Consider the following 16,878-nt stretch of genomic DNA (forward strand, 5'->3'; position numbering starts at 1 on the left):
TAGTCTTTTTCTAGGGAAAGTGCCATATTTGTTGTAGGTATATGTGTTTTTAACTATTAAATATGCATAAAACTGTTCTACTGTTTTTATTAGGTTTCTATCCTTTTTTTTACCATGTTGCTGATAAACTTTATAAATGTTTTGTGTCTAACCCCTGTTTTCCCCAATAGCCCTAGTTGTTGTATTGCAAGATTTTGCATAGCACACTGACTTTCAGAATACATGTCACATTACAGCAGAACTAAATGTGACATGATTGGGAAGATATAGTTTGGGAAACATTCATGTAGAACGAATTATTCTGACTACAGAATTCTTACTTAAATGTTAAAGAGCCAAGGAGAGGGAGTTCTGCATCTCTTTGGACCATGGTTTTAAGTGATAAGGGGCCTAAATCTATAAGTCCACTTTGCAGTAGCCATCATAACTGAATGCAGGAAACTCAGAGAAAGTCAAATCTTAGTATATTATTGTCCAAGTAGTTAGGTCATGTACCTTTTCCTATCTGCTGTTTCTCTTCTTAGGGAATTTGGTTTTGTACTTTTTAAAAAATGTGTCTGTGTATACCTACAAAGTATATTACTACTAAGATCTCCATTTTCCTTTTATGCTCTTGGATTCTACCTGGAAGAGTAAACCAAATGTGGCGACAGATCGTGTATACCTTTTAAGTGCCAAGTCGGAGGTGAAATAAAACTGCATATGGCAATCTGTCTTAGAATAACGGTTATATCATCAACAAATCTTAATTAAAATGGGGACTTAAAAATTGAGGATTAGATAATGAAATATTCAATGTCTTCCTTAACCTCAAGAAGCAATATACTTTTGTGATAGTTATTTTAGGTTAGTATCTTTTATAACTTTTTTCCAATTATGTGTTAAATTGTTAGGAGAATATGTTCTTTGGCTTAAAACGTGCATAACAAAAGGTTTCTTATAGTGAAATTGTTTTCTCTACAGACTCAATTAGAGTGTCTTTTGTTGGTATTTTGTTGTTGTTGTTGTTTGGAAAGGTAAAAAATATAGCTAATAATTATCTGGAAAGACAAATTAGGGTACAAGACATGAGGGCAGCATTGGATTCTGCAGCAAATTCTCCAGGGACTATGCAGCAAACCCACTTGAAATATATTCAAAACGAAGATTTGCCTCCCACCTATGCCCAGAATAGCCACTGTAAAAATATATTTAATAAAGTCTTCATACTGTTCCCAGACATCTTTTTATTTAATATATGTATAACTCTGAAACTAATTTGATTACTAAAAAAGTAAAAATCATTGTACATCTGAAAAGAACTTCCAGGGACACAGTGTCCCCAAAATTTAGTACAGCTTCAACTTGTAACATAGAAAGCAGAAATGCTACAAATGTACAAAAAAAAAAATCATTTGAAATGCTATTTTTCTCGTGAATTTTGAATAAAAATATTCAAGTTAATTTTTTCAATTGTTTGACATCCTCAGAGACAAAAACTGAAACAAATAATTAAAAACTAATTATAGTTAAAAGGTTTTCGCTTCCTCTAAAATAGGTAAAAAGATCTTTAGTCAATATTATTAAATCATGAGATTTTGTTTCTAGGAAAAAATGTGATTCTAAAATTAATTATAATTATTATTCAGTCCGATTTACTAAAAAATATTTAGGTTACTAGTTATTCTAATAATTTTCATTGGGATGAAAGTTAAGACATAGTACAATATCTCCTGTAATTTTTAGTTAGGTCTAGGCAGGCCCAAATGGGTAAATTTAGGCAAAGATCCATAAAATTTAGAAAAAAAAACTATGAGTCTTTTATTGGGAATAAGGAGGAGGAAATATTATCTCATCTGTTGCAACTATCTCTCCATTTATTCATTCATTCATTCATTCATATTCTTCCTTCATTCACTTACTCACTACCTGCTGAGTGCCTATGAAAGGTAAGGTGATAAGCTAACAGCTTCAGGAGAAGCTTAAGTAAAGGAGTTATAGTCCCTTCTTTCAAGATGCTCATATTAGTGAGAAAGAAAACAGATAGACTCTAATAAAATAACATGGAAATGCAGAGAAAGAGGCTTACATGGTGTTATTAAGAGAGCACTGTGTATAGATATGCAACCCAGTCTAGGCGGGACCACAGAAGACTCCCTCAGGACACGCCTGCAGCAAATCATAACCTTTAAGCAGAAATTAATCATGTGAAAAACAGAGAAAAGGAAATTTCAGATCCAAGGAACACTTTGGCGATGGTATAGAAATAAGTGACAGCATGGAATGTATAAGGGTTATAAATCACATAAAGGTTACTGGAATGTAGATCGAGAGTCAGGAAGTGGTAAGAAAAGAGGTAAAGAGGTTGGCAGAAATCTGATCACAGAAGACCTTTCAGCTTTCTGAAGATGTTTTACTTCATTCTATAAAGATATAATTTAAGGTGAAGTTGTAGGATGCTAGGTAAGTAGACAGAACCAGGGCATTGATACAAGACTGAAGGTAAGAGAACACTTCATATCAATATTAATATGCTGAAATTTATAATTTGGTGATTTCCTGAATGTGAGGAGTGAGGGGAAAAGGAGTTAGGGATGAATCCAGGTTTCTATCTTGGTCTACTGGATGGTTGGAGGTGATACCACCTACAGGGGTAAGAGCCAATTTGAGAAAAGATGATTAATTTAGTTTTGATGTGTCTCTGGGTCATTCCTAAGAAGTTGAGAAGTCCATAGCTGGTCCATCTAGAGATGAAATCTGGGATATAGATTGGGAGTCAATAGAGTGGTGATTTAACACTATAAATTATGTAAATCGAGAAGAGAATAAGTAAGCAGATAATGAAAGCAGGTGATCACATTTTCATTTGGCTGCCAGAGTGTTGATTGGAACTTATTTTGGAGACCCTAGGGCAACCAAGAAATTTTCCAGGCCAGTTTACAGCAAGCAGGTCAATATCATGGTGATTTGGTGATTTATACTCCAAATTTCCTAAGGTTCAAACATAACAGTATGCTTAGAGTATGTTGCATCATATATTCTTATATTAATTAGACTTCAAAATTGCATCTCAGCTTGCAAAATCAAGGATAATCTCAAATGATTGTTTTCTATGGACTTTTCATTCTTATGTCTATTAGACATAATATCTATTTCATGTTACGTATGTATTACATTCACCATCTTAATTCTTGTCATTATATGCACCACCTTTTTGCATGTCGATATGATTATCAGCTAATGAATTGAGGAAAAACTATGTAATTATTTCTAAACAAGTTAGTGATGGTCAACTATGTGTGAAGTTAATATACAACAGCATTTCACTGAATTGTTTTAGATTTTAACACTATGTAAGGTATTTTAATACATGTTGGGCATTTGGACTCTTTAGTTAATAAAAAACTACTTTTATTATCCTAACTGTATATGAGAGGAAAATATACTGTTTTCTTTTCATTGTTGCCTTACTCTTCTTTGGTTTACTAAAAGGCCCTTTGGTATTGAACAGAAGACATCCTAACTCTTTATTTTTAGATTAGTGTTTCAAATTTAATTTCTTTTCAAATGTAGTAAACCTCAATCTTCCAAAGCAAGTGTATCACTCTACTTACAGATTTTCTGTCTAGCTGAATCTGTGGACTATAGTATAACCCAGATGATTCTAACACTAGACTCAAGACCGTTTAACAATATTAATAATGGATTTTAGGTCCCTGGCAAGTAAGTAATATCCTTTGGCTTCAGTTGCCCCTCACCCTTTTCCAATAAACAATGCCATTTACTGTTCCTCTAGGAGATGGTTCTCATTTACCCTTAAAGTTTTAGAACGTTGAAAACACACTACACTAACTGGGTTATATGGTTATTCATAGCTTTTATCTTGGAGAAGTTTCCATACCAAAGATTAAGATTATAATATTAAACAAGTTTTCCTTCTTTCAAAATAAAAATTATGTTGAATATTTTAACCTCTGCATATTCATTAGATGTATAGGATTGTTTAGCAACCATAAAAATAAATGCATGGATATTCCTGAGCCATCTTTCTATTATAGCTTAATAGTCTTCCATTTCTTTAATATCCCATAAAACTTTTTAGTTATATATAATTGAAAGGACCAAATTTCATATGAAAACTAAACTTGATCACAGCTTGTCAGGAGTCTAAGTAGTGTAATATCCTTGAAATCCTGGTTTGATTGCTTCTCAGGAGTCTAAGTAGCTTAAAATCCTCAAAATCCTGCTTTGATACTTTATTCTCTATATCGTAGACTTTGCCTCTATTTGGGATCTAATAATTTTAAATATAATCTCTGGTCTGGGATCAGGTAACTAAAATTTAGCAAGGTAACACTCTATTTATATGATCCTTGACAGATTTTATCAGGATTAGCCAGTTAGGCAGTTTGGCAGATATTTTAATACCACAAGAATGGTGAAAGCAGTGCTTTTCATAAGTCCTCGCACCAACAGGGGGACCACACCACATTTCGTGATCATAGCTTGATTATTGCTACATGATAAAATGTAACATTTGTCAAAAATTGCATTTTTCTAAAATTCTATGCATTTATTAACTCTATCAGAAAATTCATCAAGTCCTGTATTAGTTGGCTAGAGCTGCCATAACAAAGTAGAACAGACCAGGAATCTGGAACAACAAAAATCATTTTCTCCCAATACTGGATGCTTGAAGTCTGAAATTCAAGATGTCAGCAGGATTTTTTTTTTTTTTTTTTTTTTGAGCCCTCTCTCCTTGATTTGCAGATGCCCATCACCTTCCTGTGTCTCTGCATGGTTTTCCCTCTGTACATGTCTATAATCCAAATTCCCTTTCTTATAAAAACACCAGTCATATTGGATTAGGGCCCACCCTAATAACCTCATTTTAATTTAATCAGCTCTTTAATGGTTCTATCTTCAAATACAGTCCCATTCAGATGTACTGCGGTTAGGACTTCAACAAATTTTGGAGGGGCATAATTCAGCTCCTAATACTACCGAATGTGTATTTGGCACTGAACCATCTAATAGTCAAACAATTGCTTTTTAATTAGATATATGTTTAATAAGCCAGGGACTAATCAAGGTGCTGGGGATATAGTGGCCAAAACAAACAGAATCATATTCTAGTGGGTAGTGTGTAGAGGCTAAATAAATCAGTGATACTCAGAAGTCATTGCTTCAATTTATGTTAATTACAAAGGCATACAAATTAACATGGAAAGATTTTGTGAGAATTTATAATCAAATCAGTGACTGGTTCCAAGAAGGTAGCCATCCTTGGCCTGCTGGAATCTTCTCAATTTCTCATTATTTTCTGGTAGTATAAACTATAGTAAAAATCAGTTTCAGTCGACATAAAATAAGATTGAAGATTAAGAGGAATACCCAGAGTTTTCTATCTGTACAATTGTAAGGTGTCAGGTATTTGACAGAATTTGAAAATTTGAACTGCAACTCTGTTAAAACTATATTTCATTGAAGTGTGTATTCTATTACTGATGGAAGATTTGAAATACCTATTTTGAATCTACTGCTATTTTCACAGAGCCAATATTTCCCTTTGTCGGGGGGAGGGGTCTGTGAATGAATCACATGTATTTAATATAAAACGCTCATAAAATATATGCATTTCAAGCAAAAGTTCAGGTATTTGTGTATGTATCTGTATTTTTATAACCTAATTTTATTTTTTTTCATGAGTTCTCATATTCATTCATTTATTGATACTTTTGAGAAGTTTTATATAAGTGAAAACAAACCAGGGATTTATTAGTCATTTTCATTTAAAAATTCAGATCTCTTCCAGAGTTTCCTTTCCTTCTCAGGGTTCTACCTTCTCATCTATCTAGCCGTGGCTCTGAATTCCCTGCACTTACTCAGTTGTCATGCTGTGTTACTGAGGCAGAAGCAGCTCTCCGTTGAGCCTCATCTGGCCTGTGGCCTATACTGACACTGGCTGCTGGTGTCCTGGTCCCACCTGTCTATAGGCTGTAGGCATCCATTATGCTCCTAAACAGCCCTGTGACCTTGCAGTTTGTTTGGCAGATCAGGCCAACCTTTGATATGGGCCCTTCTCCGCTTTGCCCAGCAATCTTCTGGTAGGTTAAGTCCACAGTCATTTACAGCTAATCACTTTGCCCAACTGGAACCCCACCCCCCAATATTGGACCCTGTCTTCTCTTATTTCAGTAATACAATCTCTTTCTTTTCTTTCTTGTTCATATAGCTTTGGAATGGCAGTTAATGTTTGAGTAGAGAAGCAACTGACCTATTAGTAAGCTCTGGAAGGTTATGTGCCACCCACTTGTATGAAGCTCTCTTTAAAAAGGGAAATACTCTACCCATTTCTGTCCCCATTTGGTCCCATGTGTTCCAAATTCCAGAGAAACAGGAAAAATTCCACTCAGTCTTCTGTTCTTGAGCATGTTTCTGTGTTATTGGATTTCCTTTAAGAGGCAAAATCTGGAATAATTGTTCTACCAGTAGAAATATAATGTTCTCTTGATCAGAGTGAGAGAATTGAGTCTTTTGATTAGTAGTCTGAGGTTTAAATTTTTGATCCTGTGCCACATATGCAGTATGATTTAAATGAGTAAGTCAATTTACTGATCCATGATCTTGTGATTCTTGAGGTATTTATTGACAGAATGAGATTAAAAATGATAGATTATGTAATCATTGATAAAGAAACATTTCTGTTAAATCTGAGATAGAGATAGAGTTTAAAAATGATAGATTGTGTAATCATTGATAAAGAAACATCTCTGTTAAATTTGAAAGATTTTTTTAATTACCGAGTAGATTTTAAGGAAGAGTTACATAGGCTGTGAGAGTATGCTTTTATCTTTTTTTGACGAGTATACGAGGCTGTCCTTTGGTCAGAAAAATGACATAGAGAAAGTTCTCCAGGGCTTATTTTCTAGATACTGGTTTTAAGTCAATACAATTATAGCTTAATAACATTTAACCTAAGAATCTCATAGATATTTAGTGCTCAAAAGAATTCATATCCCCAGTGTATTATGAGGAGGGCAAATATGATTTAGCTGGAAAAGCATAGTCTAAGAATTTACTGCAGATTGAAAGTAAATCTATTTTATAACCACCACAGAGACAGCTAGGAATATTACCTGCCTAACTATCTGATGGAAGCACTGGTTTACAAGAGAAATGAAAATATATAGCAGAAAAAAAACTCAATCATCTTTTTCTGCCTTTTGATCTTATTCTGTGGAGGAGGATTAAAAATTAAAGATTACTTTACCTTCAATATGCACTGTAAATATAAATAAATTGTTCAGTTAAAATGTTTGTTCATAAAAATGCATCAGAATTACTAATTGCTAGTTAAAAATAGATAACTTATTTTTATTATCTGTTTTTTTGGAAAGCATCTAATTATAGCAATAGGACTTGAATCATCAGTATTATTTGTTTCCTATTAAATTTGTATTCTGACCAATTTGTCCATCTCTTTGGATTTCACTAGTTAAGGTCATTTTAAGGGTCTCTGCTCATGATTCTCTTTTTGTTATAGTTAATAAACTTGTTTTGATCAGTGCACCCTCTACTAGACTGTGACAAAAATGCCTTCAGGAATTAGGTTATTCATGGTTCCATCCTTAAAAATCCTATGATTTTTAAGGCACAATTTACCTGAGCCTTAGTTTCCCCACCTATAAATCGAGAAGACTAATACTACTTTACTAATGAGGTCATTGTGAGGCTATAATATAATGGATGAGACAATCCATTTTTAATAACAAAGCAACTATAAAGGATTGTTTTTTCAAATAAAAATTCAATACCTTTAAGGAACATGTGGTATCCTCTCACCTATTTTCAGAAGGCCTCCCTTAATGCTGTGACAAACTGGAAGGCAATCATGAACCAGACCTTGCCTTTTGTGTAACATTTTGGGTGGTATTTGGTCTCTAGACTAGTTCTTTCCACAATTAAGCCAATATACCTATACATTTGTCTACGATGGAAAAATGGAGTGGCTGATTTTTCAATTATATATTGACTCTCATCAATGTAGGTAGTAAACCTGAATGCTTATGCCTCAAAGCCATAGATTTCAAGTCTCTTTTTAACCTTAATAATTGTTTCTTATTGCTGTCTCCATCACTATATTTATAATTGAGAAGTTAATGAAAGAAGACAGACCACATTTTATGTTTTTATAAAAATATAAAATCCATATTTTTATTTACAAAGTCTTACACTTTCAATAAATTGAGTACACTATTTAATATTTAGCCTGGAAAATTGATTCTTAAAAATAGTAAATTACTAAAAGTAGCACTGACAAGTGGAATGTTTATGATGAGGGAAAATAAAGATAGTAAAAGAATAATCTTTTAGATAAAAAATCAGGAGAAAGAGTCTCAACATATATCAACCTTTTTATTATTAACTCAGTGAAAATATTTGAAATTGTAAGGAAATAGAATTCAGATATAATCATTTTGAGATCACAATTTTTAACAGACTATTTTTTAAAGCATGAATTAATTTTTTATAAAAATATATATTCTTAGGAGTTTGCCATCATCAATCACCAACAACAGATATCGATTAAGAATTTGTTTTAAGAATGTGTCATTGCCACAGGTGCATAAAAAAATAAGTTATCTGAATGTTTACATTTGATTGTGTGACATTAGTTTTAACATTTACAAGGTCAAGGAAATTTGGAATAAGTAAAAAATATTACTTGATTTTTCCAATAGAAAACCGAATTATTTAAAGCACGACCTTCTGGATTATCTGATTCTAATTTTATGGGTGCTCTTACCTTTCTTTCATTGCCTTGTGGGTATTTTACAACTTTGTAAGTTGCAGATAAATGATAGTAAGGAAAATCATTCTCATTTATAAACATCCAAATAAATTCTGTCGGATACACAGACATTCAATGTACCTCCCTTCTCCTCGTGGAAGAAGCCGGTTTTGAGTCCACTCACAATTTCACTTCAGTTCTCCTGACCTATCAGTGTCTGTTCTTTGGATTCTCCTTTGAGCTGGTTTTAACACGTGCCTGATTCCCTCAGTAGTGATGAGTTAGGAAAATCTTTAACATATGTTTTGTATTTGCATGAAGGTCATGATTTTACCTTCATTTGAAATTCTCCCTCTGACACAAGATACAGAAAGAATTCAGTGCAAGTCATATTAACAGTCACTAATTCATCATGCCATACCCCTCATTGGAATTTATTTTATGGAAAATTGTTAAAATTGCATCGAACTTTTATTCAGTGTTGTTGGTGATTATGTGTACTTCCCTAGTCACCTGGATAATCAATGAACAGTGAGTTCCCAGTTGTAGGACATGTTTTAAAGGTAGCTTTGGCTATTGGAAAGCACTTTCTTATAGTCGAGCAAATATCTTCATGTAATTTCTCACTGTTGGTTCTTGTTCTATTTCTTATGCCATACAGGATAAATATAATTCCATTGTCCCTTAATTGTGCTTCAAATATAAAAAATAGTTATAGTTATATTCACCATTAGTCTTTACATTCATATTTTCTGCACATAGCATTTTAATAGTTTGTTTTGAGGGCTTATATATACTTATTATTTATGTTCACCATATTAAAATTTAGCCCATTAATTTAATCTTTTAAGAACATTTTAGATCATTACTCTTCCTTGGGTTTTTTTGTTTTTTCATTCTTCCAACATTTCTCATGTATATTTGGTGTCTGGCATTTACATAGCAGAATAACAAAGATAAGAACATAAATGATTTCTTTTTATGAAATCTAGTAAGGGAGGCAAACATTTAAAAATGAATTATTAGAAACCAGGCTCTTAAGTGCTCTAACAGGGGAACATTGTCATGTGAGCACAGGAATGGCATTATTCTACTCTTTGGGTGACAAAGATGGCTATTTATCTCCCAGTTTTGTGAGATTAGAATTCTTTACGTTCAAGTTTAAGAGCAAATAGATTGTTTTGAGGCACCAACTGTGGTACATTTTGTGATCTTCAAGTTGAGGCTTGAATAAAACCAATAGAAGTGAATTACATTTCCCAAAAGTATAGCTACTTCAAGAATTAGTTAAATGAAATAAGGGATAGGGTTGCTTCAATGAAATGCAGCTCTTAATTAGCTCTTTATTTGTCAACTTATTTGAACCCATGATATCAGAATATGCGAATATGACTTGGCATTTAGATACTGAAATCCTAGCTCCTTTTACTTTGTTTTACCTGTTGTGAGCCACCATTAAAAAAATCAAACTTGAGGTTAATAAAGAAGCTGACTTGAATAAGTACGCTCTCGGTATGGACCCAACTATATGGATTAATAACCTTCTGTATGCTGCCTGAAGAGGTGTAAGGTAGTAATTCTGTTAGGTGATGTTTATACTCTTCTCTAACCTAAAAAAGGTAATTTGAAAAAATGTCTTACTGTCTTTTGATGTAATATAATTCAAATTTGTTCATGCTACTTGGCTTTGAGCACATTTATTTTTACCAATTTTCCATTCATTTTCTTATACCAGAAAAGGCAATCAATGCTATTTTTCTTTATATTCTTATATTTCATATCTTATATTTTGGTGTTTGTATTATTTCCCAAAGATTTGAATCCCCACCACCACCAAAGTCCCAATTAAAGTACTTAGAGATTTGTTAGATATTTTCTTAACTCGTGTCTTTGTCAGCTCAGATAGCCATAAACAAAATACCACAGACTGGGTGGCTTTTAAACAACAGAAAGGTATTTTCTCACAGCTTTAGAGACTGGAAGTTCAAGATCAGGATGTTAGCATGTTCAGGTTATGGTGTGAGCCCTTTCCTGGCCTGAAGATGGCCATCTTCTTGCTGTGTCCTCACATGGCCTTACCTTGGTGCACACGGAGAGAGAGAGAGAGAGAGAGAGAGAGAGAGAGAGAGAGAGAGAATCTCTTTCTCTTCCTATAAGGCCAGCAATTGTATAGAACTAGGATCCTACCCTATGCCTTCATCTAACCTTACTTACTTCCTAAAAGTCCTATCTCCAAATATAGTCACATTGGGGGTGAAGGCTTTAACATATGAAATTTTGGGGAACACAATTCATTCCATAACATTCATGGTATCACAGATTGAGAGTATGCACACAGTTGATCATATTGTGCTCAGCTCATTATCTCGACAACTTAACATTTTTCTGTCAGGATTCTAAGGACTCCTAATAATTATCTGTGAACCAATAAACAATAGTTATCATAATCTGCTCCTGGTCTATTGCAGCCTAGTGGAGTAAAACAATAGTGTAAGGGTAAGAAAACTCTACCAAAGTTCTAGCTCTGCCAGTTGTGAGCTATGTGACCTCTCATAGTTCATTAGAACATTAAATTACTTACTATAAGTTCAGGGCTGTAAATAATACTTGATCCATAGTAAATATTCTATAAGTGTTAGCTTTGATTATCATTAATATTACACATCTATTTCTCTGCCATGTCTCATTTGATATGAATAAGAACCTCTTCAGCATTCGAGTCACTCACTTTTGGAAACTTTGTAGTTTGTCCTCGTCTCTTTCAGGATGTGCTGTTCCAGAACTGAAGAAGCAATAGTGTGTTTCATAATACAGCTAAAAATTCAGAATTGCTTCATACTAGATCAAAACAGTAATAGTTCCTAGGGAAAAAAGTTATCTATGTAATTTTTTTGGGTTTTATTTAATTTTCTTAAGAGAGATTATTGAAATAAAATAGAAACAGTGGTTTTAAATATTGGCTCTTGGGACCAAATATTATGACTCATATTGTATGTTTAAAATTTTATTTTAGTGAGAAACTTGGGTATTACTTTGGTGCAAGTGCTCATTAAGAAAATGCTCAAATTTTCAAATGCTCATTAAAAAAATTTAATTAATTGATAAAAATATTAATTAAATAATAACTGTATATTCTGGATTAACTAATAATTCAATATATGAGTGTTGAAATATATTATTTATGTGGACTCATTAGAATATAAGCTCCATAAGAACAGTGCTTTTTTTTTCTTAACTGATATGTTTTCACTTATGGTCACAATGCCTAGAACATATCCTGACTTTAATAAAAAATGATCGAATGAGTGAATGGCCAATAGTTCATTGTAACTACTGTATATGTGGCCAACCTATGACATGTCCTAGAGATATAAAGAGTACATAATTCCTATCAATGGGGCATAGTTCAATGGGAAAGAAAATTGGGAAAAGTAAACAAGTACAATTCAAAGTATTATGTGATATAACAGAGGTTTGGTCTAGCTGCAGCAAGATCGTAATGGAAGGCATCAGCCTGAAGCTGATAAAGAAGGTCAGGAAATGATTCAAAGAAGAGCTGTGGAAAGATGTGTAAAACTTTACTGCTGTGCCAGAGTATGGGGAATGTTTTGAATGGAGGATAATTTATTATTTAAAAAAAAGAGTAAATAATAAACCTTGGAAATGGAAACCCAGTAGGCTCTGAAGAGCTTTGTGTCATACTGAACTTTGTCCCAACATACCATGCTGAAAGATTTAAACAAGATGCTTTAGAAATGCCACTTTGGTTGTGAGTGGACAGTAGATTGGAGTACCGTGAGTCCCAACTGTGAGACTGCGCAGAAGTGTAGCGAAATATTCTAATCCCCAAATCATGTAGGTCTCAACTAGGGAGGCCAGACTAGGATAAAAATGAAGGCTATTTTGCTATTGCAGAGGGATTCAGATGCTAGAATGGGTAGGATTAAACGGGGCAAGTGAAACAGAAGGAAGACTCTTGAATGATTCTGAGATTTCTGATTTAGGCAGCTGAGTAGATGGAAGTGTCAACAATTACAAAAAGAGACTAAACTAAAGACGACAAATTTGTCATGAATGTTGGATGGTGACAAGGTTGATCTAGCTGAGTTAAAATACTGGTGGTAAATCCAGTATATGAGATTGGGCCTCAGAAGAGAGATCAGCTTGACTATTCAAAAAACATAAGTAGCTCATGAAGGCATGTATTTAGACAGGATTATTCATGGGAAATGGGAAGGGTTTGGGGTCAAAGATGAAATCACATGGAAAACCAAAACTTAGATTTTCTAAATGTGACAAGTGAGTAGAAGAGTCTGTGAATGGCTGGAGAGGTAGGAAAAGAATCAGGATGAGGTGGCATTGTGAGATAAAAGAGGCAAGAGTGGACAAAAGGTCAAAAGCATTGGTGAAATCAGGTTAGAGGACAGCCAAGTGTCGATTGTGTTATGCTCCAAAATGCTGTTGGTGACTCTAGCAAGAAGAGAATGAGAGCAGAAGCCAACTGCAGTGACCTGAGTGAATAGGAATGATCATGTGCAGGTAGAAGGACAACACCTTTCAAAAGTTTGGTTGAGACTGGAAAAACAAGGAGAAATAGAGATTATTTGGCAACAATCTCTAAGCCACTGGATCTAGCCTTTCAGCAAGATTTTGGATAATTTAGTAACAAACAAATACATTTCCTCTTGATTTTAGTCTAAGTTGAGAATATGAAGTACTCACTGAAAAGAGCAGGGATTTGTAGAGATAAAAAGGAACAGAAGCAATAAAGATTGCATGTTTATGGAGCGAGAAGAAGAAATAAGAGTGATCCATGTGGAATCCATCTGGGGACTTGGGATGAGTCCATATTATAGAGGATCTTGAAAAAGAGGCAAAGCTCCATAGGAACGGGGTATTTGTCTGTTTTGCTCACTCAACAATAGGCACTCAACAAATTCCTGCGGAATGAACAAATATGGAATCTGGTGTGTCTGGGTGTGGTGAGTGGGGCAGTAATTTCACTTTGTTAGAAGTGTGGAGATGAGACTTTTAGCTTCAGAAATGCTGAACTCGCATTCACTATGTGACAGTGAAAGCAGCTGTTGAGCAGGTGAAAAACTGTGGCTAAATCTTAGGTGAGAAGATGTGCGTGGAGAAGAAGGATGAATTTAAATGTAGAAGCGGACCTCCTGGGATAGAGGTTGAGTTGCCAGATTTACCAAATAAAAATATAGGACACAGTGTTAAATTTGAATTTTAGCTAAGCAATGATTAATTTTTAGCATAACTATGGCCCATGCACTATTTGGCAGTCCTAGATAGAAAATATAAAGAAAAAGGGAGGAACAAACGCTCATTACACAAAAATAAGAAATAGAGGTTACGGGAGGATTGAGGCAATTGTTCTCTAAAAGCTGTTTTGAAATAAGGGGAGAAAAAAGTACAATTGTTCTCTGTCGTGTTTAAAGGAAATGAATTATTTCAAGGGTTTTTGAAACAACAAAAGTACTTCAACAGCTTTTCTACTTTAGCAGGAGAAATTCTGTTCTAGAGAAGATTTGGGCAAAGACAGGTCAATAATTTAATTTTAAGAAACATCGCCTTTTGCTAAAACCCTTTGTCCTTTGTCTTGATCAAACATTGCTATCTTGCTCAAGCCATAAATCATACACCATGTATAAAAAAACTAATGCAGAGCCTTTGGGTTACCTACGATACTTATGCCTACTGAATAGTGAATGAAAGAAAGACTATAACTGTACAGTTTCAAAATCCGTTAGGACTAAACATATACATAGAAGTTAACATAATTTTCATTTTCCTGGTACAAGCATTTATGTATGTGCATTGGGATATGCATGTCACAGTTTATTTCATGAGATCTTTGTGATTTATCCATCATTGAAGCAGGACATATTTTGGATCTAGATCAGGGAGGCTGTTTTGTTTTGTTTTGTTTTTTTAATTAAAAGGATAATTATCTGAAAAACTTTTTAAAAATTATTTTAACTTTAATATACGATTTCACAGGGACATACTTTTACATAATCATACAACTATAATTGTAATAAAGAGACTCCATTTTTTATTTGTTTATTTTTTATGGTGACATTGGTTAGTGAAATCCAGTAAATTTCAGCTGTACGTTTTAACAATAAGGCATATATATGTTTACACTGTGTGTTCACCTCCATAGTTATATTTCTTTCTGTCATCACATATTTGACCCCCTTGACCCCATGTACTTCCCCGTCCCTCTGTTAACCACTAGTCTACAGTCTACAGTCCATGTCCATGAGTCTCTGTTTGTTTGTCCTGTTCATCTGTTGCTTTTAGGTTTATATCCCACATATAAGTGATATCCTGTGATTTTCAACTTTTTCTGTCTGGCCTATTTTGCTTACCATGATTATCCTGAGGTCTATCCATGTTGTCACAAATGGCAGCTGCATTTTTGATATTTGACCTCTGACAGCTTCAAGCCCTCACCTCTCCTTTTTTTCCTTTGCTACATGTTCATATAATCTGATTTTTAAAAAGCCCAGTATCCTCTATCCCTTCATTCTGGCAGAAATTTTAAACCAGGCTAGTCCTGTCCTGTCGGTACCCTGATCCTGGCTCCACCCCCTAAACACCTCAAAAATACAAGCCATCATTCCCCTTCCTTCTTGTTTCAATCCTGTTGGAATCTGAGCCCTTCCTGGGGAATAATATGAATGGATAATGAATAATAAATATGAGTAATGTGAATAGTAAACTATTTCATATGTATGGGTACCTATGTGTCATTTGAACATCTGTACATTTCTGCAGGAGGTGGGAGTGGGAAGAGATGCTGCCCAATCTCCATCAGAGGATGCGAGGTGCCTAAATAAAATAGTGGTCACATATGTATTTTTTACTTAGGTCGTATACATCTTTTTACTTTTTACTTATTTTGTGTGGTTTTGTAACTCCCACCCACTTTCCCATATCAGCAATCCCCACATGAGATAACCACAATCTTGGCTTCTAATATCATAGATTAGTTTTGGCTATTTAAAAATTATATATCCATAGAATAATTCAGTATGTACTCTTGCTAATGTTATTAAACATTCTTTTTTGTGAACCTCATTAATACTGTTTTTCAGAATGGTTAGTTCACTTTCATTGTTCTATATTATTCTGATGAATATCCCAGTTTACCCGTTTTGGGGCTATTACGAATAATGCTTCCATCAACATTCTCATTCACATCTTTTGGTGCACCTTTCTGTTGGTTATTTACCTAAAATGGAATTACTGGATGTTTGGGCATATCTGTGGGCTGTAGTAGATATGGACAAAGAGACGTCCAAATAGGTTATATCAATTCATGGCTGTCGTGAGGTGCTTTTAAATTTATTATTTATCTTCCTAAGCAGAATGAATCTTTCTCTTACATTTAAGGCCACAAATGAGTATTTTATATACATTCCAGTATCCTGAATTATTTTAGTGTTAATAAAATTCAAAGTTTGGGTTTCCTTGTCATAGAGATAAAAAGTCTTAACTGACAGAAAGTCTTTAACGTGCTGTGACAGTTTCTGGGTTGCATTCTAATTATTTTTGTATAGCATAGGTTTTATAGACAAGGTCGATCTTGCCTTAAATCTATTAATTGGAATAGTTCCCAGTGAAGGGTTGAAAAGAGATTGATGATTCAACTAATCTTCATATCTCTCAGAAAATGGATTTTTGTGTTTTGTTGGCCTTTAACCACACTTCTTTGCTCGCATTTATTAGAGATCATTTATATTAGGAAATGGTCTTTTAGAAAAAGTAGGGACATTTTCTTTTTCATCTGCAATAATGAATATCTAATTTAGTCCAGGCATTTAATTTTCATTTTCTTATTTGGGCACTTTCTTAGTTATGAGGAACACTTATATATAAAGTTTTGAGACAGAATGTATAATTCTTGAAATTAAGTGACAATCGCTACATTGGGCTATCTGTTTATTTTTCATGTGAAGTATTAAATGCTGATTATAAAATGATAATATTGGTAATAAGCATACCTTCAATTATCACATGAATTCATCAGTTATCTAATCTATGACAAATAAACAGAATGCTGATTTAATGATTATTCATGGTTC

Source organism: Pteropus alecto, unplaced genomic scaffold (genome assembly GCF_000325575.1).
Source record: "Pteropus alecto unplaced genomic scaffold, ASM32557v1 scaffold14, whole genome shotgun sequence".
In the NCBI taxonomy this organism is placed as follows: Eukaryota; Metazoa; Chordata; class Mammalia; order Chiroptera; family Pteropodidae; genus Pteropus; species Pteropus alecto.